The sequence below is a fragment of the Temnothorax curvispinosus genome, unplaced genomic scaffold (genome assembly GCF_003070985.1).
Source record: "Temnothorax curvispinosus isolate PA1 unplaced genomic scaffold, ASM307098v1 QBEX01010053.1, whole genome shotgun sequence".
In the NCBI taxonomy this organism is placed as follows: Eukaryota; Metazoa; Arthropoda; class Insecta; order Hymenoptera; family Formicidae; genus Temnothorax; species Temnothorax curvispinosus.
In genome coordinates, this window is record NW_020219833.1 from 1,003,639 (window position 1) to 1,031,053 (window position 27,415).

At 38.5% G+C, this 27,415-nt stretch overlaps 1 protein-coding gene across 3 annotated transcripts in view; it reads right to left on the reverse strand.

Annotated features, from left to right (window-relative positions):
* Nucleotides 1-27,415, reverse strand: part of LOC112459681 — a 92,905-nt gene that overhangs the window by 57,703 nt on the left and 7,787 nt on the right. Inside the window, exon 2 of one of the 3 annotated variants that reach the window (XM_025023926.1) lies at nt 1,808-1,919. The exons of the other annotated variants lie outside the window; for them this stretch is intronic. The gene's annotated coding sequence lies outside the window, so the exon portion shown is untranslated. The remainder of the gene's footprint in view (nt 1-1,807; nt 1,920-27,415) is intronic. 3 annotated transcript variants of the gene reach the window in all.

Below are 27,415 nucleotides of genomic sequence, written 5' to 3' on the forward strand. Positions count from 1 at the left end.
ATAGAATAATTTGACTAACTGAATAATCCTGCATCAAAACGAAATAATATATCGCTTTAAATACTTCCCACTAATCTGTTTGGCACGTTGCTCATAAATACTATTAATCACCGACTATTAATTGGAAGATTTGAAATAGCATTAATCCATATGAGGCAACAATTAGATTCTCTCGAAAGCACAGTTGGAAAGATCATCAATAGTATTCTATCTCGTTTTAAGACAAATTATTGAAAATACAATATCTGAAAAAGTAAGCGAATCTTTCTGATAAAAACTATTTTTGTATCTTATTGTTAGAGGTAAAAAATCATCTCCAATTTTTGTTAAAATAGAGTTAATAGATTTTTCAATATACCAGGAGCTTAAATTGTATAAATGGTAAAAGGTCTTATGTCTATTATTATTAGTTCCTAAAATACAATGTTTGAAAAAGTCGTATAGAACATTTTCGTAGTGCCCTAATTTTCAGGTTCAGCGTGTTATTGGCAGTTGAACTATTACAAATGTCAGTTAAATTACTTTATTAAAAACTCAATATAAATAAAGTTGCTACTTTCATTTTACATCTAACAAAAATGCACCATTTCCCTATTTAAAGCTTTAACCTTGTTTTCTCCGAATTCATAATAATAGATAAGATTCTTTACCTCTAAAATACTGATTTAAAGGATCTCATGCGGTTTATCTCACGTGAATAATCGTGTTATCTGTCGTTCAATTATATAGGAATAAAATTTTCTCCTTTTTTATAAAGATGTTCATAATAATTTTATGATTATTTTGTTCAAATACCTAACTATCGCATAGATATCTAATAGAATCAAAATAAGAAAACTATACTACGCAGGAAATAATGCAAAGAGACGAAGGGAGTTAATAGATTTTTCAATTCTGAATCAGCGTGCCCGTAACCCGTGTAGGCGTAAATGCATTTGCAAAATTACACCGACATAAATATATCATTTGTAGAATTACTCCATACTGAATCCATATACTGAATGTTGACATATAATATTTGAATGTAAATCATAAAGGCATAATTGTAAAATTGAGCAGGTACATCCAGTATAATATTGATTTTTAAAGAAGCAGACGCTCGTTAAGTATAAACACAGTCGAATATTTTTATAAATCATATAACATCCATTAATTGCTCGAATTTGGCCTCTCAACTCTTTCCAATATTAATTTCTTTTCAACAATTTCTCACCGAAATATCTGTTGCGTCTGAAGCCGGATTCAGGCCGAACAAACGAGCACGCACAAACATGAATGAATAAGTTGTTCACTGAAACAAATTGTTTCTTCGTGTTTGTTCGCGCTCGTTTACTCGATCTGGATCCGACTTAATTTTAAAATTACAAAAGGCACAGTGAAATTGTATTTTATTCAGAAGTATCTGCGGAGATGAATTAAAGCTGAGAACGTTCGACCGATTTGCAGAGTAAATCATGTGATAAATACTTCATCCTTCGGATTCATAAATCCTCGATTCCGTGCATGTTTTACTTCATTTAAATAAGGCACTGGATCAATATGTCATTTACGTTGTCTCAACACATAAAGCTTTATAGTTCGTGTGATGTTCGCGCTACAAAATGCATCGGAGTAAATATACGTTAACGTGGCTGCAGCAAATGCAAAAAGTATGAGATGACATATGAATAATTAGCGTGGAAAAATGATGGCGCAGCACGCTATTCAGATATATGACGAACGTGGTGGACGATTCGTGAATGGTGAACTATTTAAACCAACAGTAAAAAAAAAGAGTTAAAAGGGTTACTAGCAGAGATGATATTACCTCTGTATAATTGAACGCGATTTCGCTCCGTTAAAGTTGGCACGGTGGTGGTTGGTTGCCACCTTCTCCCTTCAGAATACGACTTCTCGGCGTTGGCTTCTATTGATTCACGCTGACTTGGTCCCACCGCAGGGCGAAGACGTAAGGTAATGCGATCAAGAAAAGGAAATAGAATACGTACTGTCGTCGCATGCACATTAACGGAGAAGCCACAGAGGCACGAAAATGGTCTTGGGCGTAACAGTATCCACACGGGAATTGCATTACTCTTTTACATGTAATTTACATAAGTAAAGCATAATTTGTATTTATATAAATATATATGAATATTTACGTAAATATAATCGTTGTCGTCGTAAGTCGTAATAATCGTTGCTTATAAAAGAAATTGTTCTTTCTCCAAGAAATTAGACTTAATTTTTAAACGTTGATGCGCTCAATAAAGTTGGCAATTTAGTCAGTTAAAAAGTGCGATAAAAATTGATATTTTTTATTTTGTATCAATTTTCAAACTTAAACAAGCATAAATTTTTTTTTACACGACGCATCGAAATAGAAAACGATTTGTTTGTTTCGTACATGGTTGACCCAGTTTATATTCTATGTGGAAAATTGTTCGTGTAAACACGAGCGTATACAATATGTATAGAAATCGCATAGAAGTAATTTCAAATTTTTCGATATCCTGATTGAAATGCTCGACAAATATTTATTGATCCATTTCAAGTAGCTATATGAAAAATATTTAAAATAGCAAGTGTTTGTGTGCATTTTTAATTAATATACATACAAACGTTTCCAAAATATTCAAAATGCTTCCAAAAATCGATTTTATAATAAAAATAAATCCGACACAAATAAAAAAAAGATATATGCTTTTACGAAAAATATATTTGATATAAGATACTTTCTCAGTTTCACTTTTCCATAATTAAATCTATCTGTGATAGAGAACCGAGAGGAGAGCGAGTTAATTAATTTCTTGTCGCGTGGACGTTTTCAGCTCGTCTGAAAATGCGTACCTCGTGCGACCTAACTGACTGATGAAGGCTTTTAAAAAGCATTTAGCAATGTCCCGTCTGAGTCTCTCTCATTCATTTCGCGGCATTCCAAACGACAGACGGTTCCTGGAGGGGATTTCGCGGTGTTTGACGGAAGAAATTCGTTTGCGGCTTGCCTTTCGTTTTTTCCTTCCCACTAACCCCGAAGCAGAAATTCACCGTGAAGAAGTAATAAAGAACCTGTCGAGAATTTGGTGGCCATTCTTCTTCATTGGAGTATACTCTATTTCCCGCGGTTCGCCACAATCTCTCGTAGTGATTTCGATATCGCAATGCTCTCTTTCTCTCACACATACACATACACACGCACGCACATTCTCTCTTCCTTGTTGCCATCTCACTATCCATAAGCTCTTATTTTATTCTCCGAGATAGATCAACCTTCTTTGATTCCTGAAGTGTTCTCGATATCTGTCCGCGTCTCCAACACAGACAGAAATACGTACATCTGAAATGATCGAAAGGGAAGTGACAGTTCGACGGAGGCGTGGTTACCCATCGTATTGGAGAAATTGATCGACTGCCGAGGACGTCTCATTAATCTATTGCCAATAACGCGCACGACACTTTAAAGGTGGAGACGATTGCGTCCCTATTTCAATCAGTTTCAATTACGTTATGATGCAAAGGTTAATCAATACTCGCGAAGTGCAATATAACATCTATTTAATATAATGAATAATAGTATTTCTCTCATTTACGTATAATTCTATACTTGACAAAACTATAAGCAAGCAAATTTAGTTATTATAATAATTTGATAAATAATTTCATTTTATATCAAAGAGACAATATTGTACGATCTGCAACCATGACAAAGATTTAGAACTTTGTTTCTTTTCTAAATTTTATAATGTATTGCTAAGTGACTAATAATAATCAGTGTGAGATTTGAAAACGAGAAAAATTTCGCGCGAAGCAAGGACACTTTTATTTTTGTACGTTCAAACGAATGCGAGAATGCCACGCGATTCTCGATATAAAGTTAAAGAAATACGTCGTTCCACCTCTTGACATAATTCTCTTTATCGTTGCAAGGTATCCACTTGTGATACTCTTGGAAGCCTCTGCTTTAAAGCTCCAACATAAAATTATTGTTACGATACGTACAATGCGAGCTTAGAAGAACGCGAAAGTGTAATAACCGCAGCTAGTACGTTACAATATAAACGAAATCCTTGTTACTGTAAGGAATATGAAAAGCAGTTGCTATTTCTGTAGCTAGAAGATTTGCATTGTTTATACAATGTTTATACTTTATTGCAACATGTACAATGTCCTTATTCAATTTTATGATTTAGACTATTTAGAGATGCTAATTTTAAAGTATATAATCTGATATCGATACTTGTACCGATATGCTTTCAACACGGATATATGTTAGCATATTTAAAAATATACGGAGTCATATAATATATAGATACACTTCGCATAAAACAAGTATTTCACATAAAAAAGAGTATTTTACACCATCTCGCATATTTCAAATACCATGATGTTCAACAAAGTTATACCCTGCCTGCTATTAAATAGATTGAGCAATGTAATGTAGATATTCAGTATCCTGTATAAGTGCTTGACCATTGCAGTTGAATTAATCTCTCATTCATCGGATAATGCTGTTTATTCGCGCTGCTAATGAATCGTATCATGAAGATGAAAATAAGACCGCACAAAAGATAATTTTCGTATAATTAGATTGAAACAGTTTAATAGACGAATCAAATTTGAGTTGATTCGATAATAGTGTAACTGCTGAAAATTAAGAAAAATTCGCAACAAAATAACAAAGTCGTTTGATAAATTCATCCAATTGATCGAATTTATCAGAATCAAATCAATTTCGTATATCTCAATTTGAAGATCGTCATTATATATAGAGGAGAGTTATCGAATGTACCACTTAAAAGTTATTTTTTATTATATTTCTTATTTAGTAGTGATTTATATGCAGATAAACATTGGAAATTGTAATTTGATGTTTCAGGCATCTATTATCACATTATTAGCTGTTTAACCTTTTATCAATAACAAATTAATTTGTTATAAGTCTTTTTTTAACGTGCTGCAAAAGATATGATTTAGGCAACCGGTCGCCTAAATCGTACCTGTGGGTCTTTTAAATCATATCTCCTTGAAAGTATCGAATTTATGAATGAAAATAATTAAAAATATAAGATTAATGAAAGGAATCACTAACTTATACCTATTTTATTAATTTATCAAAAAAAGAACTAAGAGTACCTATTTAATAATTAATCAATCACACTAATGAAAAGATAAAATAAGAATTGTCATGTTAACATAATCTAAATTATTATGTAACGTAGAGATGCGTACGCACGAGTTCCTAGATAGTAGCCAGCATGATATAGGAAATCTTATAATGGTACGATTTAGGAAACTTGGTAGATTTTATAAAAATATCGATTTAATCTTTATATCTAATAATTGCAAATATGTATATGTAAAGAATGTATAATATTCTACAATAAACCTTCTTTTATAAAAATATAAAAATTTATAATAAAATTGTATGATTACATTATTATATCAGCTATATAAATTAATCAAAAATTTACATCAGTGGTACCTGCATTTTTTAAATGTTAGCACACACACACAAAACAAAATGTAATCTATCAAATTTTTGTCCATATTACTCATTTTTTATTTATTTCATATTTTTGTTACTAAATGATTTTTTAAATGCTAGCACGCACAAAATAAAATGTAATCTGTTAAAATTTTGTCCATATTACTCATTTTTTATTTATTTCATATTTTTATTACTAAATGTTGCTTATATTAAGAAATAGATAATATGAAATATTGATGAAGTACGATTTAGGCGACCGGTACGCATTCATTACTCTGTTGGAAAATTTTTGTAGGTTTGTTAAAAAAGATCCTTGTTAAAATTTTTGTGTAAAATAATCAACACATACATGTGTAGATTTAACATATGCCTGCTATGTTAATTGAACTTAACAAATTTGAAATGTAAAATTATTAAAATAATTTAAAGAATATGTTAAAGTAACACAATTTAAATGTATTTATTAAATGTAGGCCGTTTAAGACATGCAATTTATGTTATATTTAACACAAATTTTCCAACAGTGTACATATCAATTTTCCTCAGTCTCGAAAGTCTGTCCGAATTTAAAAGTGAGATACTTTATCCTAAAATTATCCAACTTATTCTTTCAGTTTAACGGCAAAAACAGAGAAAAATTGTGAATCACGCTCGACAGATTTTTCAGTACAGTCTCGTCTTAATTGCGCCACTTCGTCCTGCAGAGATAAGAGTTGACGTTCGCGTTCGTTCGTTCGTTCGTTCTTTGCACAGACCGTCCAGAGAGGATTCGCTTACGGATTTTCGTTTAATACGCATTTGGCCTCGCGGGAGCGGAAGACCAGAAGTAGATCGCGAAAAGTTATCTTCCCACTTGCGTCTCTCGACCGACGAGAGCCTGCAGGCACCGACGCCGCCGCCGTTTCAATTGGGCGGCTCTTCAATAGAAAGCCGGGCTTTTCTGCTGTTTATCTGTCGGTGCCGTGCACACAGCCGTATTTGGCGGACAAAACGAAGAAGAAGGGGAGGGGGAGGGAGGCTAAGCTGTATCGAGCGCGAGAAACAGCTTATTTGGCATCGTCGGCGCCCGGGAATTCACTTCGTTCTCAAATAAAATGCCACTCACCACGTCGCCGGGGCGAATTGCACGATGCGCGGACGAACCTGTCCCCCGATGAAGCTTGGTGAACCGCACGCACGTAAGCTGCACGGCGAAAAGCGTGCGCAGCTTCGTCGGATACCTGTTGACGCCCGGTGAGACGATCGCGTGGAGATAAGGGGGGCCGTCACCGGGAACGAATTACTGTCCCCTCGAGCGAAAGATGTCGAAGTGCACTGGGATAGTTCACTCATAAGAGATATGAAACAAGCTCTAGCTTTAGTACTTTCTCTCCGTAGAGAAATTAGCGTTTATCGTTCGGCACTTGGATCATCAAGATATGCGATATATGTGTCGCGGTGGAATTTCTATTCGTTCCTGGATATCAAAAGAATAATGTTGAGTCGCTTTGTTCTATCGCGTTGCAGAATGAGAGCGCGAGAAATATTAATGAATTCCGCTGCTGCGCCAATACATTATATCATACTTTGCGTTTAATAATAAATTTCAAGATTATAATCGCTATAATGTTTTTTCAAGAAAATGGTTCCGTACGGGTTAAGTATAATGAGATCGTGAAAATGCGTTTTTCGCAAAGCCGTTACGTTAAAACATATTCATTTAGTAGTTAATTACAGTAATCGTCAGGAAGAAAGAAATTAAAAGAAATTTATTTTATATGAGGTTTAACCTCGTTTTACCTCGCGAGCTTCGCGTGAATGATTAAATATATGTTGCGCTTTACTTTTGCTATAATCTAATCCGTCAACTTTATTCAACGAGATGTGTGCGTGTGTGTATGTGTGAGTATGTCTAAAATTTTTTGCAGTATTTCGCGTTTTTGCGCGCACACTTGTCAGAAGCATCTGCGGGCCGAAACATTTTAAATGCTCGCGTCTTGGCTTTTCTATCAAGGCGCTTTTCGATCTAGCTTTTCGTGTTGCTATCTCATTTGAAAGTGTTTTCAATTCATATTGGTCATCCGCATGTTGTTCTTATTGGATATATATACCAGACCAATTTGCATATATACATCGCAGATGTTAAAAATAACCGATAAATCCGACGTAAGCCCGTGAAAAAGATAGCATAAAATTCACAGTAAAACTTTTTCTGTCAAATGTAAAAATATCGCTGTGAGGCAAGATTTTCATCGCATGCAATGAAAACCCCTGAGAGCCAACGTAATGAATTAACGAAATGCAGTTATGCGTATCGGACGAATTATCTTAAAAAAATGTGACCCGGGCGCGTAATGAGTCTGCCTCTCCTCCCGTTTCCTCTGCTCGACGACAACGTGCGTTTGCACGTCTCCGAAATACGAGAAGGATATCTAACACCGCTCCGTCCGTCCGTCCGTCCGTCCGCGAGCGCCTAATGGATTCAGGTGAAATTATCCTCGCGGAATACCAAATGAGCGGTAAGGACTGTCGTATAATTCAGACTCGTGGGTATTAGGTGTACCCATTTAACGTCACGTCCCTTCCGTTTAAACGCGGCGCTGTAGCTTTCGGCCCCCCGGAGAATTGCACCACGACGTGAAAGAGGAAGTCAGAGAGAGAGAGAGAGGGGGGGGAAGGTGGCAGACGGTGGGTGTCCGAAGGGATGAAGACGCGGGCAATCGGCCAAACCAGGGCTCAGGAGTGTGCTTTATGCTCTTAGCTCTGACTTCTGAGCTAATCGACCCTTACTCCCTAAACTAACGTGTAACAACCGCGAAACGACCTGTTTCAGCGCCGGGATTTGGCACTGGCCAACGAGAAATCGCGACAACATCCGAACTTTAGTCACGCGACAAATCGAAGTAATTGCAGGACCGTATTGTTATCGAACATTGAACGTTCTTAAAATAAGCGCTGCATTTTGTATGTCCTCTGCACTTATCGAAACATTTATGCATACAATTTTGGCCTTGTTAGCAGAATATCAATAATTTAATTCAATGAAAAAAAGATTTTTAAACTATGTATGCACCTAATGAATTTTTTAATAAAATAAAATCAATTGTCAGATTTGCATTAACCCGGGAACGGGCGTCTGGGGTGATTTTTATACTCCGGTATCGAAAAAATGAAGCTTCTTTCGTTTTTTAAATATTTTTTTTCGATTATTTACTTTTTTCAGAAAATGTTTAATTAAGCTATATATACATATACCTATATCGTCCTCAAATACTAATAAATTATAGAACAATCAAAATATGCAATATGCAATTAATAACAATAATTTTTAATTGGCGTGTAAAAATCACTCCAGGTGACCATTTATGCAAAAAAAATCAAGCGCCCATTCCCAGATTAAAGAGATGTTAACTGAGTTAACTGAGAAAAGCGTTGGTGTGTCACGTGCTGAACTATCTGATCAAAAAAATATCAAACAATATGTAGCTAGTAGCGTAGTAAGTATAGGAAAAAAATGGAGAAAAAAGAGCGAGATGAATAGCGCAAGATAATAAAGTGCCGAGTGAGAAGATGAAAAATAGTTGTGAATGATGGAAGAAAGAAAAAAAGAAGAGTGTGGAAAACTGAAGGGCAAGAAATGGCAGGCACCGCGGATGAGACGGCAGAAACTTTAAATTGGCGAAACTCCGGAAAAACGCTCGTACGAACAAAGGCGAGTGGAACAATGCTGAAAATCCGGTAATCGAAAAGATTCGCGTTTTCAGTGCGGGAACGGCTTCGTCGGCCAACCAAACGATCCCCAATTACAGTTCCTCTTTCATCACCTTACATTTCCGCCTGCGTCCTGTAACTATCGTACCTTTTTTTTCGCGCATTCGTTAGAATTTGTCCCGAGATTCCATTTCAATCCTAATTAAACAGCATCATTATCCAATCTCACAATCCACCAACAGTAACAATCCATTAATTTGAATAAAGCGATTCCTCGCGGTGGAGCACAATGATGTTAAGGATGAACAAATGAAGGTAAGGTCCGATAATTTGTTCATCACGGAACTTTACGTGCGGTTCCAACAATCCAATCGTTTGCATTTTCGATTAAAATTTAAATGACTATGGATTGTTTCCGTATATGTTCTCACACAATGTTGTTTTAAGAAATATTATAAAAAATTTGTTTGTCTTACATCAGAAAATTTTGTCTTTATTTTGCAATAATTCGTACTCCGATCACGAGTACAGCAACAAATCTCCAGGTCCGTCGTTTAAGCCTGACGCTAGATTAGAACTCGGAGAACATCCGCGTGCTCGATTAGTTAATTTATGTTCCAACGGTATCACGATGTTACGTGAGGCGACGCGACGGTTCGGTGATGGGGACGTTAAATGTAATTAACGACTGCTCCGTAAACGGGAATAACGCTTAGGTCATGCCGTTCAAGCTACTAACTCAAAATCCGAGGTACCTTTCTATCCGCAAATGGATAGTAACGAAGTGCGCCATCGTAGCATTGTCAATTAGTAATGCCAATACTGCTCCACGAATTACAGATTTAAGCACTTGAACGTTTCAAAATATTATTTATTGACGTAATCATTTTTAATGAAACATACAGAATTAAGCTCTGAACCGATCGTCAATGACTTTTATCCCGGTCTTCTTGAAGTTTTATAGATCGACTCCCTCGTTCTTACACACATATTTTTTTATTCTTGTCACATGTACTTCACGTATAGATAACACGTAGGTAAAACATAAATCCTCGTTTATTGGATACTTTACGTCATACTGCGACTACGTGACAATTGCAGCCCGTATGTTCGAATTAAACAATGCTGTTAAAGCAACTCTCATCCATCGCACATAAAGTAAATACATCAATACCGGAACACTTAAGACCTAGCTATGTCTGGACATTTTCATCATTTTAGTTTTTAAATAAGTCTTAACGCAAATTAAAATCAAAGATAAAAATATAATGCAAGAAAAATATTTTTATCTTTGATTCTTTGATTTTAATTCGCGTTATAACTTATTTACGGACTAAAATAATAAAAATGTCCAAGCATTGGTACATTTACCTTAAATATGTTTCTGGGTTCGCGATCGACTTTTCTTCGCGATTTATCAATTTTATTTCATTTGATGCCCCGCTATCGATCTAACGTGAATCAAATGCAATTCCCTCCGACATTCAGAGCATATTTCTTTCCGCGGATAAATCTTTATTCAGACATATTGTACGCGATGCGCGTAAGTATAAGCAGAGCATATACGTATTACGCACGCACACACACACACACACACACACGCACACGCTCTACGTTACTCCCGCGCGTTCGTAAATATTGAATATTCTAATTACTGGCTCTCTATTTCATTTCCCACTGGATTACCGACGATATCTGCATGTCGTTGCAGCGCGAGCCCTGCCAGCTTTCGCGTCTATACTCCCGGTGGTTTTTGCGCCATTCGTGTTTTTCTCTCGCGCGCGCATGTTTTCACGCGCGTTTCATACATTTCCGTGGGCCCGCAAAAAGAAAACCTTTGCGTTCCAGTTCACATCCGTTGTTATTTCCTGAGTTAGTATTGTCTCGTGCTAACGGCTCTTGACGCGAATGGAGCATTCATGCACGCGGAATTCACAGAAATTTTGAAATTTATCGTTTGTAGCTAATGTTGGTTCATTCTGAGTAATCGGCTCTACACGTTTAATGTGTGTTTAACAACACAGAACCATAGCGAATCCACAATGATCAAAAGTAGAGCGCTCTGTCTTTAATAAGGATGCGGCTGTGCCGTTTGATTTGCTCCTTTCAGGCTATACGTCCTATACATATGCAACGCTGTAATCCAAAAGCAATAGACACAGTTAGGTATCAAATGCTGTCTAATTTACCTATTTTGCGAGACGTTGGTCCAACGTTAATAATGATGTGTTTGGAAATCTAATTGTAACCACGCGCGCATAATAAAGCAAATTGATATCCCATTCAATCAGAGATATGCCTAGTAGATATGGTTCATTGAGTTTACAGTATACATATACATTATTGGCAACTAACATAGATGTTACATATGTTAGTTGCAGTCACATGATAATATTGGATTTAACGTAACCCGCGATGGAATACTATTCGCAATCTCATATGTAAACGATAATTTTCAATTTTCCTAATTAATTGGTCGTGTTATTATTTGCTACAGCAAACGATATGTTAAATCTACCCTTTCTTTGAAACTATAGATACATGTTTAAGGTTAACTGTTAAACATTATTATATAAATATATGTGTGTGTGTGAAAATATAATTTATATACATACAGAGTGTTCCGTAAAGACTATAATAATATTTAAGGATAGATTCCTGAGATTGTTTTTAAACGAAAAGTCTGATACCAAAATGTCGAGATTGTAACAATTTTTAAGTTATAAACATTTAAAATTAATGGATCAAGTTATCCAAAATTCGCGCGCTCAGGTGTAATGTGTGTATATGCGTACACACACATTTGCTATCATAAATATTTTCATCTTTTCTAAAATATTTCTAGAATAAACGTGTCGGTTTTAGATATTTATGTATTATAAATGATAACTATTTGTAATTCAAGAACGAATGTAATATCTCTAGGTAGCAATTTTACTAATATATATAGCAAGTACGAAAGCACGCGATGATCAAGCAGGGTTCAATGCTTGAACGCGTTCAATGTAGCTGAGAGAGTAGTAAACCCGATGGTGTCAAAAGCTCTCGGTTATTACGCTCGAATCCGTCATTTCCATTAATTCTGCCTATTCAGTGTCACATTCCCACGGATTTCCCGTCACTTATGAGTACCCGAGCAAATATCCTCATTTACCGTCAGAGGCCCTTGCCTCTGCAAAATGTTGTTGCTAAAAAATGAAAAATATAGTATTTTTTTTATTTCTAACTAAAATAGATGTTCCTAATAAACAGTAAATTTAGATCGTTAAAAAGAGCTTCGAGCTACTTGACTAGAGTTTCTGGATTCTTATTAATAAGAAGTATGTTTCGCTACTGAGAATATCTATCGTTTAATCATATATTTTGAAGCGTGGAAATACGCTCCCTCTACGAGTATCTTCTTTTCTTTGCGAATCTAAAAGCGATTCCAAGTCATAGAATCTGGTCACGGAACCAGAAGAATCCATAAAAGAAGGAAAACGTGCGAGGGCCTGAGGCATCCCGGCTCGGCTGTGCATACACCATGTACCGGATGAGCGCGAGGCTCACATTCGCGAAGAGGGGGTTGAATGTGAGGGACGCACGGATTCCTATCATCTATCTTGCAAGCGTTAATATGAGTATTAACAGAGGATCGCGTTGCGTTACCAGGCACGGGCGTTTTAAATAATTAATTGGCCGGCAAAATGGGACGCGCGGATATGAGTTCGGGTGCCCCCATTCGTTAATTTCATGGTTCATTTTGTGCGCTCTTTTCCGCTTGCCGCGTTCGCCGCCCTCTCCTGTCCGTGAACGAACACGGCCCCATCCTCCTTTTTCATTACGCACCACTCGGCGTTTATAAATGCGACGGCCTATCGGCCGTGCGTAATTCTTGCCGCATGCACTAGCTGCCACATTGGCGGTAATTGTCGACGATTATCGCGCTCATACATTTTCCTACTTTTTTTGTCTCCCTGTCGCTTTGACAAATGCTACTATTTTGTACCAGTAAAGAGGTACACTTATAAAAACGGAGAAGATCTTTATACACGGCATACAATAAAATGTTACATTAAGCAGAAGTGTTTTCATTTATTTACAATATTTGCTTGGAACTGATGTTAATTCATGACACTGACATGCTCTAAATAGCATTTCCAAATGCGAGATTGTACGAAATTTTGTAAAAGAGACAATTATAACGAAATTATTTCGTCAATTAACTCGACGAAGAGATACATTTCTTGCATGCAAATTTTATCGTACAATTTGCGGTGTCACTGCAATCGCCCATGTTTTGTTTTTGCTTTAAAAATAGGCTTTCGAATTTATAATAATGGCTACGTTTACACCCTGAATTTAGACCGCGGCCTATACTTCAAATTCGACCTAAATTATTTAAGGCCGCCTGCTGTAAACATTTGATAGGCAACTGGACCTGGCTTCAGGTCAAAATTTAGGTTGAATTTGAGGTATAGGCCGCGGCCTAAATGCCCCGATGTAATCGACCGGACTGGCTATCTTTATTTAATACGGTTATCACAGTCACAGCTGATAATTGTATTAAATAAAGATAGCCAGCTTGGTCGATTAAAAAATTATTGTTGTTAGTTATTTACTGGCGAACCAAAGTCTATTTGATTTTCGGATTTATATATGTGTGCGCCGGATTACGAGTTCTACGATTTTGCGTACTGATCTTCCGTTTCTGTAATATCGTAACATGATTCTCTAAAAAGAATCACCATTGAGATCAATATCCAGAATAAATGTTTAACATTATAGAATCGCAAATACGATCGTGAACAAGCCTGTTCCACAATATGACGAAAATATTTTCAGTAAACATTGAGAAATACGCATTGACAGATTATCGATTAACAATCGCATCAAATGAGATTAATATCGATCAAGTGACGACTACACTAAAATACGCCAGACAGAAATTATGATTGAAATGGCAATACAAGAATATAAATATATATACCTAATATATTTTATAAAGCGCTTTCTTGCTAAATATTGTATGGAACATGGGAAGAGTTAGTTCACGTATAGACGACGGAAAAAAGATGTGCGTGTTGGGAAAAAAAAGTTTACCAGCCGACGACGGAGCGGAAATGAGAGTAAGTCCGCAATGATTCAAACAAGCGAGTAACAGATAGAACAAACTTTAATTAAAACCAAAGTTTTAAGAGACACGGTAAGGCGGAAGGTCGCGATGGAATTAAATGTTGGCGAGAATTGCGTAACGTTTCTCACGGCGTGTTAGAGAGCCGCGGATATAAGGGAGGACATTATTATGGCAGAAAAATGCTTGAGCGTGGAAACCGTGAGGGAACACGAGGTCGACAGTAATTTGAGTAATAGGAAGAGATCCACGAGAAAAGACAAACTTCAATTTGTAGAACAATATTGTTGAGTTAATATGAGTTGAAAAGGATATATTCTTCTCTGTTTTCCCCAGATATTCCCATGCGCGAAATTTGACGCTTGTGATGTTTTCCATTGACGACTCCGTCAATCCAAACCAATTCATCACTGCGTAAAAAAAGAGTCGAAAAAAACGGTCAAATAAACGCGTATCGATAACCGTATGGGCAAGAGTAATTACTGTATTATAAATGAACAAAAACGCTTGAAAACCGCTTTTTCACGCATTTGCATCGCTCTGTACTTGGCGCTTATACCGATATTTCAATTCAATATGATAATTTTCAGCGAATGATTTATGCATTTTTACGGCAATACTGGCAGCCAGTGGCGTGGCGGAAATCATTCATTATATTATTGAAATGATCACTGAGTCTGTTCCATCGAGTTATTCATTTTGAATCATGTCTATTGTATTCGCCAGTAGAACATTACATATTCTCAAAAGTGGAGTTTATATAACGTGATTATATTATAATACAATCGAGATTCATAATACAATCGATGATTAACAGCGATATGCTATTATCAAAAATTGTTCTGAAAATTTACTTAAAATATTACAATTAATAAGAGGAAATGCCATTTTCGGTTAGATTGGATCTTGGTATCCTAACAATAATATTTCTGTATGAATTTTGTATTATACCTTTTCCATTAGCAAATTGCGCGCTGATTATTTGTCTTGAAATACAGTATTTTTTTGTTGAAACAGTAAATCCACAAAAATATTAAATTTATTTATTTCAAAGATATAAATTATTTTGCGTTATTGTAATTTTGCGTCGAGAAATAGCTTGTTTCACACGTAATTTGTTCTTTTACTATTAAAGTTTTTCTTTCTCAATTGGTATGTCGTCCTCGTGAATACCGTGTGTCAAGCAGATAGAAGAGGTTAAAGGGGTCAACGCGACAGAGCGCGTACGGCAGTATTTCGTTCTGGAATCTCTCACACTCCTGAGTTTATCCTTGTAAACTTTGTTAGAACCGCTTGTTCACTCTGCACCTACAGAACTGCCCCAAGAGCGCCAGACTTCGTTCTAGTTACGAATTCTTTGACAAATACATAGAATTTGTCGAGCGTTTCCAAATAAAAATTTCTACGTACATCATCTGCTCTCGTCGAAGGCTCTCTCGGCCATTAAATGATAATTAAATTTCTCTGTTAAGTGAAAGTAATAAATTTCTATTAAGCGCCGAAGTTCGCTCGAGATTAATCGCGCGCGAAAGTTTGTTATCCAACAACATTCAACGATCAATTCTACAAAACTCTTTAATTTTCATTCGCGCTCACAAATAAGAAACTGTTACCGTCTCGATTCTGAAACACATCAGCCGCCATTATATTTAAATTAGACATCAGATAATTGCGAAAGAGAGAATGCGATGATTCCGACACATCTTGCACATCTAAATATGTCGCAATTAGCTGATGCACGCGGAAGATGTGCCACGCGAATTCCAGAGTTTCGAAATATAACGTGTAATCCCTTTTCATAGTCAGCGCGAACAATCTCGTTCCCGAGGGAAGCTATTGTGCTTCTTGCTACGTGTTGTAGCGTTCAGCATTAACGTTACAATGCCTAACATTAAATAACTCATTGCGGACGTCGGCTAATGCGCGCGCCACCCAGATTGTAATACAAGCGACGAGTAAAGCTCGCCGGCGAAATGGACGGATAAAAATCGACGGTTGAAACAATCGTTCCAAAAACGACGTGATTGTGCTCGAAGCGATTCGGCATGAAATATCCAGGCATAAACTGGCGATTTCAAGGCTATCGGGGGCGAGCGATTTGTCGCTATGACAACATGATCATCGGATCTGCCGTTCGCAATAAATAACATGACGATTAAACAACGGATTTCGGCGAATACATATCGTGTAACGAGCTCGCATCGTTATTTGCGCTTCGCGAATTGTTAGTCATTTGATGACCGTGTGTCTTTGTCAAATGGATCGGATCTCTGTAGCCAGTATTCTCTTATAATCTCATCCAGCTCTCAATCTCCTGATAATTCGATATTGTAATTAAATATGTATATCTAATCATGATATTTTGAATGTCCTTTTTCCTCTCAGCTCTCGTTTCGGTATGTGGTAGTACAGACGTACAAACGATTCGGGCTCGGTGAGTTTATAGAGCTTTAGCGAGTTTAAAGACGCAACTTTGCGCTCGTATTGTTTTTTTCCCCCGATCGTGTCGTTTCGTTTTTTTTTTTTATTCAATGTGACGGGGGACCGTGCAGTCAATACCATATAAAGCGCGAGCTACGTGACATGAATAATTCCGGCCGTGTTAAAGCGTGACGAAGCCGCCACCAGCCAATCGGTAGACGAGCCGAGAAGCAAGCATGCAGGCAAGGCAGGCAAGACAGGCAATCTCCTAACACAGAGAATCGACGTTCTTGCGCTTCGCGAATGATCAATTAAGCTTTCGGCGGGCAAGCGAGATATACTCTGTGTATCGTGGCTGATTTAAATTCTCCCTGAATACTTTAAGAAATTCATTTTCTTATACTTCGCGGGAGGATAAAAAAAAAGCATCTAACGTAGTTGGGGGGATTAAATTTATCACGTCTCTAAGCAACTTCCATCAATTTATGGCACAAAAGTTATTATTCATGAAAAACATCGTGGGAGACGCGGAATGCATCGCGCTACGAAATATGGTAAACGTTATTTGTCAAGCATGCATTGTAAAGCACGGCCGATAGATGTTTAAAGAGCTATACGGACCTATTTGGGCTCCCCTGAAGGATATGTAACCAGACGCCGTTTTCGCAGAGCAACGTGTGTATGAATAAACGAAAAAATGACTGACGAGTGTCGATTAGGTAGCCGAGCTATTATTCATCCGCGACGTGTTCGCCGCAGGCGTGAGAGCGTCGCGACGCTTCGAGGCATCCATTAATACGCTCGCTCCTATACGCGTCTCTTCCGGTATATTTTTTTTTATCCGCTTCCTTGCGGAAAAGCCTCGATTACAGTGGGCGGCCGCGTGCGTCTGGTATCGATATTTCAGAGGTAACGAGACTGCCTGACCTCGGTGCGGAAAATAGCCGCGCGCCGATAAGTCGAAGGGGATTAATATTCGACGATGAAATTCGTCACTGTCGGCCGCAGATCTCTTCCCGTTCCACAGTTGAGCGATAAGTAGATATTCCTTTCCAACGCGTTTTTCGTTTCAACAGGACCCTCGGCGGTGTTTTCACCGAAGTGGAAACTGTCGGATCCGGAAGAGTATTCGACGCGCGCTGTGATCACCGCCGAATAATCGAACGCAATTTCATCGTCGATATTTAAAATTTTACCCAGACAGCATCTTTACAAGTGCGCGAAATAAATTATTCACGTTTTCCTAAAGCATTTTCGTTGTTCGCATGTCCATTATCTATATCGAATAGCCGATAGCGTGTTTTACTGATTTAATTAGAACTTACCACGCTATACGTATTTTCAGGAAATCAATGGAACACGTATAAAAGTCATGCCGAAATGCTATTTGTGTACCACGATATATTTGGCGAGATTGCAATGTTCTCTCGTTCCAGATCCACGATGGTTATTATTCATGATATTGCATTTATAACTTATCGTGCGAAAGCGAGTGCCCCCCGATCGAGAAGGAAAAATTCGTACGCGCAAAAATTCAGCCTTGAAGGAGTATATCGTCGGTCAGACAGAAACGAGGCAGAAATCTGAAATAAGATAAAGTTGTGTGCGAAAATTACAGAAACCATGTGTCGCCGCGCACGCTCGCGAAGCGAAATCTCGCGGAATCTCGGGTCTGCCAGATGCGCGTAAGGAGTGCACCGTTTGCTTTATAAATCCACCGGATAAAGCACGGCGGGGAAGAATTTCCCCGTGGATGTACGCAGGAAAACGAAGCGTTCGCCGAATTTGCAGCCTCCGCGAGTTTCAGTCAGTTGCCCCGTATACTCGATTCGACGATACAGGTCTTCGACGATACTGCCTCGCGAACCAGATTCGACGGATCATTCGATTATATATCATCGGCTCCGTTGAAAAACAGATGAAATTCACATTCTGGATTTTGCACACGCGTTTCGCATTCTGGCGAGAAATGCGCTTCGCGCCACGTCGACATCGAACCATTTAATTTTTATCGGCGCGCGATGACCGATCGAAATTTGAGTTTTTACCGAGGCGAGGGTGCGGGCGCGATCGTGCCGAGGGAATAATTTCAATTGCAAATGCGTCTCGTGATTGATACCGCATGTGGATCAGTCGGTCGCATTTCCCGGCGTCCATTGAGCGTACGGTGTGTGCGCGTATATATAGGCTCGCATTCGCGCGCACGCGGCTATGAATAAATTCATAATGTTGAGAGAGCGATGCGTGGCGCACGGGGCGGCACTTTATCGTGGTCACACCGCCGCACGATCACCCGAGCGGATAAGATTCGAGGATAATATTCTCGGTGCGCATGCGGAGAATCTCGCGTATACCCGCGGGGTCTTTCCCTCGTCATTTCTTTTCTCCATTCGGGAGGAGGACTCTTTCCTGAGGGCCCCGTAACTCTCCCCGGTCGCGCGATTGAGTATGCGGTGCGCAAAGTCGGAGAGAGAGAGATTGCGGTACATCGCGTGTATCCTGTGCCGGTGACGTCTAATTCCGGGATTCCTGTAATCTTCTGGACTTTCATATATGTGATGTATATATGTACATATGTACATGCACGCATACATATATACACACACATGTGCAATTAGCTACGTAACGTTCACACGTGTACACTGGAGACGCAAATAATTTGAGATCAAAGTAGAAAACGTTAGACAAGAAGATGAGCGAACGTTAACCCCGTCAATTTGCATAACGAGCACGTTGACGTTTAAGATGCTAAGGTAATATTTATAGTCTGTGTCTGTGCTAATGTTTTATTCTGTCAAATTCTGAGATTATTTACGTGCGATCGCTTCTCGAAACTCGTCTGCATGCAATCAATGATTTGAGCACGACAACTTATTTTTGTTTGTGATAATTAATATAAATTCGCGACAATTTAACAAATAAGATGAAATTATAAGTTTTATGTGTACGTTTGAACAACTTTTGCGTTTCGATCTTTCGTTTCCATTGTACCTTCCTCAACTACAAAATTTACTTATTTAACATCATAAAAACGCTGAAAGGATTCATCAGATCTGTTTAATGTTTAAGGCACACACATCACCTAAGAAATGGAAAGAATGGAAATGGCTCGCTCTATAATTCCTTATTTCGCATTGATCGTGACATATACTTACGACAGAATCAAGTTAAAATCCTAAAATAGTGGAAGACCTACTCTACGTGTTTACAGTCTATATATTTTTATTCCGCAAAAAGATGCAGCGCTCAGACATTCAGCACTCCGATAGCTTAAATATTTAATTCGGCAAGATATATCGGTGAATACGTGCTCTTGTAAAATACAACTTAGTAACATTACTGCGTCTTATAGAGCGACGATAGTAGGATTTCGAATAACGACGGAAATATATGTCTAACCAAAGGTGCAAAGGAAAGGATAATGCACGATTTTATTCCGCGTTATTATCCTATTTCATATAAGGGTTGTTTGGAAATTGAAACTATTTAATTGCTACAACTCCTAAATCAATAAATTGACAGCTAATCTGAATTTTTTAAATAAAGATTTGAAACAAAAAAAATGTCTAGCTGATTGACACTTTGCGCTTCCCAGGTCTAACGTAACGTGTTTTAGCAAGTATGCTGATGCGCTATCAACAAGTCGAAACAACTTCTTTTTTTTACATCGCAAGTTTTAGCATGCAAAATAAGTATCTCGGTACTTTAGTCCTCTTAGCACCGAAGCACTTCTTTTTACCGTGCCCCTGGCGTCACGAACCGCGTCTTCTCCTCGAGAAACTCTTAACTCAACATGGACACTACCGTCAGACTTTCATCAGTCGCTGCGCGAATCGTAAATTCGGATTAAAGATTCGTATCTTGCTCGTCAAGTCGATCAAAGCGATTCCTCTCGGAGCGTAAATTCGTTTTTCGTATTATCCTTGTGGATCAATGCGTCTCTTTTCCCGGCGCGTCGCGAAAGCGCGTGTGAAGGCGTGAAAAGCGAATCCCGACGAGTTCGCAGATTCGAATATAGGTGGGAATCTCACGACTGTAGAACAGTTTCCAACGCTTTTCACGAAGGGGATGACACGTATATTCATCCGTCGCGTGAATCTACGGAATGTTACCGTACTGACATGTGTCCTGAGCGAGCACGAGGCACGCGGGCAAACGTAAGCAAGGGACGCGATGCGACGCTTTGTCGTAGCGTGCACTCGATTCCTGCAAGAGCGACATAGCAGTGGCCGAATATGCCTTTGTAACCCGTCGGACCACGTGCGCATAATCGCGCGCCGTGCAGTACCATCGCAAAATGTAATTTACGGATACACGGCGAAAACGCGGCCGTCAAATAGACACCATCGCGGCGCTCCGGAAGATGCGCAGGCAGATTGTTGAAATTCCCAAGTGCAAGACTCTCGCATGCTGCAGGCAGAGAAACGAGAAACTCGGGAAAATGAAATTCGCCTGCTTGTTCTTTATTCTCCAGGATTTTCCAGGCAGATCAACGCGGTGCAACGCGTGTCGAAAGGAATGTTCGTTAAGGAATGAAGGATCAAGTTTAAGAGAATAAAAAAAAAACAGAATAACCTAAAGGACAAAGGAATATAAAGAGCGAAGACAGAAGAGATGTTTATTAATATTAAGAGGCTAGATGAACAATCTTTCTTCATACAATATTAATAGTGTCCTCTTCTTTTGATATTTTATCCTCTAGCTTTTAACTTGTGCTCTTTATGTATGCTCTTATGTATCTGCCGACGGACGTGTTGATCTTTTTATCATTTTTACAAAATGGATGGAAATCTTCTTGAAAAGATGCGGCCATTTCCATTATGCATTTTACTTAGTAAAATCCACATTGAATAATAGCTTAATTTTGATTTAATCACAAGAATCGTCGATAGTAATTATTATATCAAGATCAGCTAGCAAGATTTATATCCGATGAAAACTCTATTCCTGGATTCTTCATTTAAGATGGCTCGTCATAAGTGATGATTAAGTGATTGCAAGCAGATATTTCCACCGAAGATTCAATATTACTTATCTCGATTCTCTTATTTTCTAGAGACGTTTGAAATCGACTCTTATCGGTGGGTGGAGCGATAAAACATCGACATTTCATGCAAAAAATTCTGTGATCAATGTTAACAAAATTGTCGAACAATTATCGCTGCATTTATATTGATTAAAAGGGAACGAAGTGTTCGAATTGTGAAAATTTACAAAACGCGAGACGGATCCATTCCGATCCATTCGAATCGTTGTTAGTTTTAAAAACAGTTTGCTTTTGTATGCGTGTACAGGCAAAATATCGCGTCTCACTGTAACCGCAGAAGCGAGTTTTCGTTTTTGGCGACGCCAGTTATTGTAAAGCGAACGTGACTACGGTTGCAGTCTTTGGGAAAGATTTTGCAAATCCCGGAGAAAGACTTTATTGCGTTCAGTCGACTGCGCGAGAATCGACTTCCTCCGCTGTTCACGATTTCACTCTCGATCTACACTACAGTCGCACTTCGGTATAAGTGTTATTATGGAAAAGTCAATTTGATTCCGTTAAACGAATGGCGTCATATTTTGCGCGACTGACATCGTCGGAAGGCACCACAGTTCTATCGCATGAAGGAAATGCTAAAAGGCTTTTAAGTATTTCGTGAATTTTCGTGTAATACTAGCGAGCAGCAATAACAGTAACGAATAAAGGCGCATTTTGCCTCGCAACACCGTTATTTGAAAAGTCGCGAACGGTCTTTCTCCGAGAAACTCAGAAACTGCTTTCGCGACTAGAGGCAAACTTTAACTTCGTGAAGGGCGCCACTGATTACGGACGATTTAAAATTGATTACACCTTGGAGCACCGCACCCCGAGGGGGAGGGCCTTTGAATGGCAACACTGACTTCCGGCCCTCGGGAAATCGAACGTCACAAGCGAGTACGCTCGGACAAAGACCTTGTAAGATTATAGAGTCTCTCAAAACGGATCGACCGGTTGTTACGAGCGAGATCGTTAACTTTATAATGACACAATTGATAAGAAGACCGGACCACGTCCCGTCTATATTCAGGTCAGTGCCCGCTAGAAGAGTCGAGCTCTTTTATACGGATCAGAGACTCTCTCAAATAAAATCATCTTATATGCCCCGCAACTATTTCCGCCGCGTCCCATCTATTTCGTTATTATTGCGCTACTAGGACAAACTTCCTCGAAAACTTTATTCAAGACATAGATATTCAACAGTTATATTTCATAATAAATTTAGTTAGTAAACAGTGCTGTTAAATATTCATATTTGTTTGAAATCACCATAGAAAATAAAATTATCACTATAATTGATATATTTTTTATGATCCCAAAATACATTTTTACAACCTTTTTTCTAATTTGTTCATAAATGGAAAGCGTGAGTATCTAACATTTCTCTGTACATTGTAACGCATATAGATGAGAGTATTTGTTTACCACTAGAAGAAAAATTCAGCAGTACTAACATTATGCGTTAAAAAAAAAAAGTGATGCATTTAGCTGCACAATCGCGGTAACTTTGACAAAGAACGCCGGACAGGGTAACGAGCGATATCCGTATCTGCGAAAAGCGATGAATTATTAATTGCCTGTTGCGCCGATTGTACGGCATAGTGATCGATCAAAACCAGTGTCACTCGTCAACGATGTAGGATCCGCCTGTCGTTCAATCTCGCGATTTCCATCGCGCATGGAACGGCGAAACGTTTCACCAACTGCGCGCGCGTATATGGTACATTGGGTCATGGCAATTTTTTGTTATCTCTCTCCCTTCGTGTGCAGCGCGAACAAGTATGGAAAGTCCAGTGCCGGTAGGGCTGAATTCCGTTATCGACGAGATAAGCCCCGCGCGAAATCGATGCGAGTAAGTATCGACTCCGGATGCGCTTCGATGCATCTCACGATGCACGGCCCGGAATCGCGCTCCCTCACTTCTCCCTTCGCTTTCTTCCTTTCCACTTCTTTACCCATTCCCTTCTCACGATTCTCTCTCGGGCTTTCGGCATCGACCGCGCCGCTGTCGATTCTTTTATGGTACATCGAGTCGTTTATCTTCTCCGTTTGCCCGGGTTCTCACCGCGGGTTGAATCATACCATCGAAAGGACAATGCGTCACATATAATTGGAAAAGTCAGGATTAACGCCGTAAAGAGGAGCAAAGTAAAGAAGCTAATGCATCTTTCGTTTTTGCAGGTTTTTTTTTTTGAGGGATCAGATGTGTAATTGTCGCTAGAGAATCGGTTAATCGTAGTTTTTCCTCTTTTTTTTTAAATTTGTCGAACGCGCGTTTTTAGCGCAGGGGAATTCATCGTGAATGTTTTATTAAAAAAAAAGGTATTTGATAAAGTTCGGCTTTTATATATAACGCTGATGTAATGGAATTTATAATAATATTTAAACGTTGCAGCAATAATAAATGGTGAAATCAAACGATTGCGTAAAATACGGGCTTCACTGCAGGATAACATTTTTATGATAAGCGGTCGCGGTAGAGGCATAAAAATGGCTACATAAACCCCTTTTACACCAAATGAAATATAATTTTCTTAAAAACATTTAAAACACAAATAACTCGAACATTGGAAACGCGAAAATTTGCGGTATACGAGAAACGGCAAAACAAGATTAAAAACTCATTTCTCATAATCCAACTTATGGCTAGGACAATGCAGAAGTTAGAGACGAAGGAGAATCCTCACGTAGTTGAGAACCGCGGTAAATGTTCTTCTACTTACTTCCCTCCTGAAGATCCTGAGGTCAATGAATCGGGCGGGCACTGCGCTTTCTTCAATAACGACCACTTTTTTTTCCTATTGAGGAAGATGCATCGTACAAGCGCGCAACAAAGATGTGACATAAAGTCTCGCAATAGCTTGCAATGTGACAAACGAGATACGAAAGAAATAGAGAGGAAATCTATTGTCTTACGCGCAGTGTACTTGCGCCTTTCATCGACATTAACAAAAATATAATTAAATTGTCTCGGTGGTCGTCGACATAAAATATACTTCCGGTGGAACTTGATTTTACGGTTCTTTGGATCGTATTTCCTCATTTAATGGCCGACTTCTTATCTCAAGAGAAAGGTCTGAAATTTCTATACATTGAAATTCCACATCGACCATGGGCAATTTGTTTACTTGTCTGTATCTTCACTTTACGGGGAGGGAAGGGTTTCACGCTAAATAATTTATCGTGCCCTGAGTGACTTTAAAATGTTTGCTCTGTACGTTCCGTATCACAAGTGAAGAGGAACCATACCCGTCGCGATGCGTCGCGATGATGCGAACGGGTTAACGCACTATAAAGGAACGAAAGAGTCGAGCGAAAGAAAGGGGACGAAGAAACGAAAGGCGAGTCGTGTTCTACGACTCCCGATGTGGTTGCTCAATATTTATTCTCCGGCTGAACGCCATTGGTACGTCGTCGTACACATACGACGAGGTATACATACGGGGGGGGGGGGGGATGGACGACATCCTGTCGTTTAATCGATAATCCGGTCGACTCCGGTCGTCCAGCCTTAAAGGCATTGCACTTCCGATCGCAGAAGGAGAGCCCCTACTTCTTCCGTGCCCTTTACGCGCGCTCGCGATTCACGTTAGGTCCGCGTCTCGATTCTTAACCCTAGACAGACTCACTTATTTTTCGCATACGTGAATGACTCACTGGGGTCTTAAAAACCCCAAACTTGTACCGCGTGTATAATATTTCCAGAATGTTCTTAGAAAACTTTGTAATAGATAATTTTGTTTGTTGTTTAATAGGGAAGACGATAGTAGTCATCAATTTGTGGTAGTAAAAAAGGAACAATAAAAAAATTTCGAAAAACAAGAAAAAGAACCAAAAATTGGGCTGAAATGACTATTTTTATTAAAAATGCTGTAGTTTTTCATAAAATTCACCGATTTTAAAATTTCCAACGGATTTTGAAAGACGAATAGACAACCTTCAAGGGCATGTAAGCGACTTTTTCGTTTCTTAAAAAAAACATATTTCTTTGAACGTCTGAAGTAGAGGAAATGACGAAAAACTATCGGATGGGAAAAATCGCAAGAAATGGAAAGTAAAACAGATTCTGTCGATTATTATTTATTTGAAAGGTAGTCAAAAGTTATAAAAGTATATGGAAACAGTAAAATTAACTCCACAAAAACTTTACAAAGTTTTAATCAGTTGCTGTGCAAGAACAGCAAAAATGAAATAATTGACCGAATTTTAAACAATTATATATGAAACAGGGGTAGAATTTTCCGGGGAGTGCTATAAAGTGTATAATTTTTCGTTATCGATTTTTACAAAAAATCTGAAATATACTTTACTGTGGTAAATGTCGAGCGTAAATGACTCACTGGGGTCTACGAGACCCCAAACGATTTTCTTTTTCGGTCACAGCTGCTGCACGGATCTAACGCACTCGCTGAATCACAGAGGTCGATTGCCGGATGACTAAACTGAATTATGGTTAGGGTCTCGGTATGAAAACTAACCTTCCTAAAGCAGGGGCTCAATTTGAATTTCGCGTGGGGTCCCGTAGACCCCAGTGAGTCTGTCTAGGGTTAAGGATGTATGTGCCTAGTCGCTTATTTCGCCGGCATAGTATTTTTACGACGTCCTGCATAATACACCGTGACACGGAGAATACGCCGATACAACGTTCTCCCTCTCCTTCTAGAATATTCCCCGTCCTCTTTCCTCTCGATCTTCCCTCCCTCATGCGCGTGATCATCGATTTACGAGGCAGTTCGGTGTATAACTCTGAGCACGCTCTTTTATTACATTATAAAAATAAATATTCGCCTCTCGTTTGGTGAGAGCGGCGACGAAACAGGGTGGAGTCTGACAGTTCCACATACATACACGTAACACACATATATGTTCGTTGAATAAAAATAAAATATATCCAATGGAGGACGTTTCGCACGCGCGGTATCGAACACGATTATTCTCTGGTGCACGCGACAAAACGACGATGAGAATCGCGTTGACGAGTCCAGCTCGTTCCTGTAATGCCCGCGGCAGATGTTCCCGCTTTTTTATATATATACATATATATATATATACATATTTTCTAGAATGGTTCGTCTCGTGATCTGGAATCTATTGATTACTACCCCGGCTACTTTCGTGCATTACCCCTTTACACCGTTAAGCAATACAGCTGTCACTTGTGAGTTTTAAGGCGATTTCGCTGGATCTAACCGTCTCACTTAATCCTTTTTAATCCCTTTTAGTGCTCATCGTAAATCGCTTGAGTGTGTTAGCGATCCTTACGCTTTTCGTTACTTCTTTCATCCTTTCGATATTTGCGATGTTCAATAAATGCAATATATATTCTCAATGATATGTCTATCAGTAAGATAAGTATATCAGCCAGTAACTAAATCTATAATTAATTGTACAGTCGTATATATTTATCAGTCATATCTCGGTATATAGTCGTATATGTATGTCTATCAGTAAGATAAGTATAATAATAATCAGCGAATGACCACTAAATCTATAATTAATTGTATAATCGTACATATATGAAGTATCGTAATTACATTTTTTTAGCTAACAATATGATGCTATAACTTTTAATTATTTTTATATTTATAAAGTATCGGCAGTGTGGACTATACCATGTAAAACTGCAAATACCAATATCGATAGCCTTTCAGTAAACTAACTATTGTAAAATATTCAATGTGCGCCCGATGTTTTTTGTGTA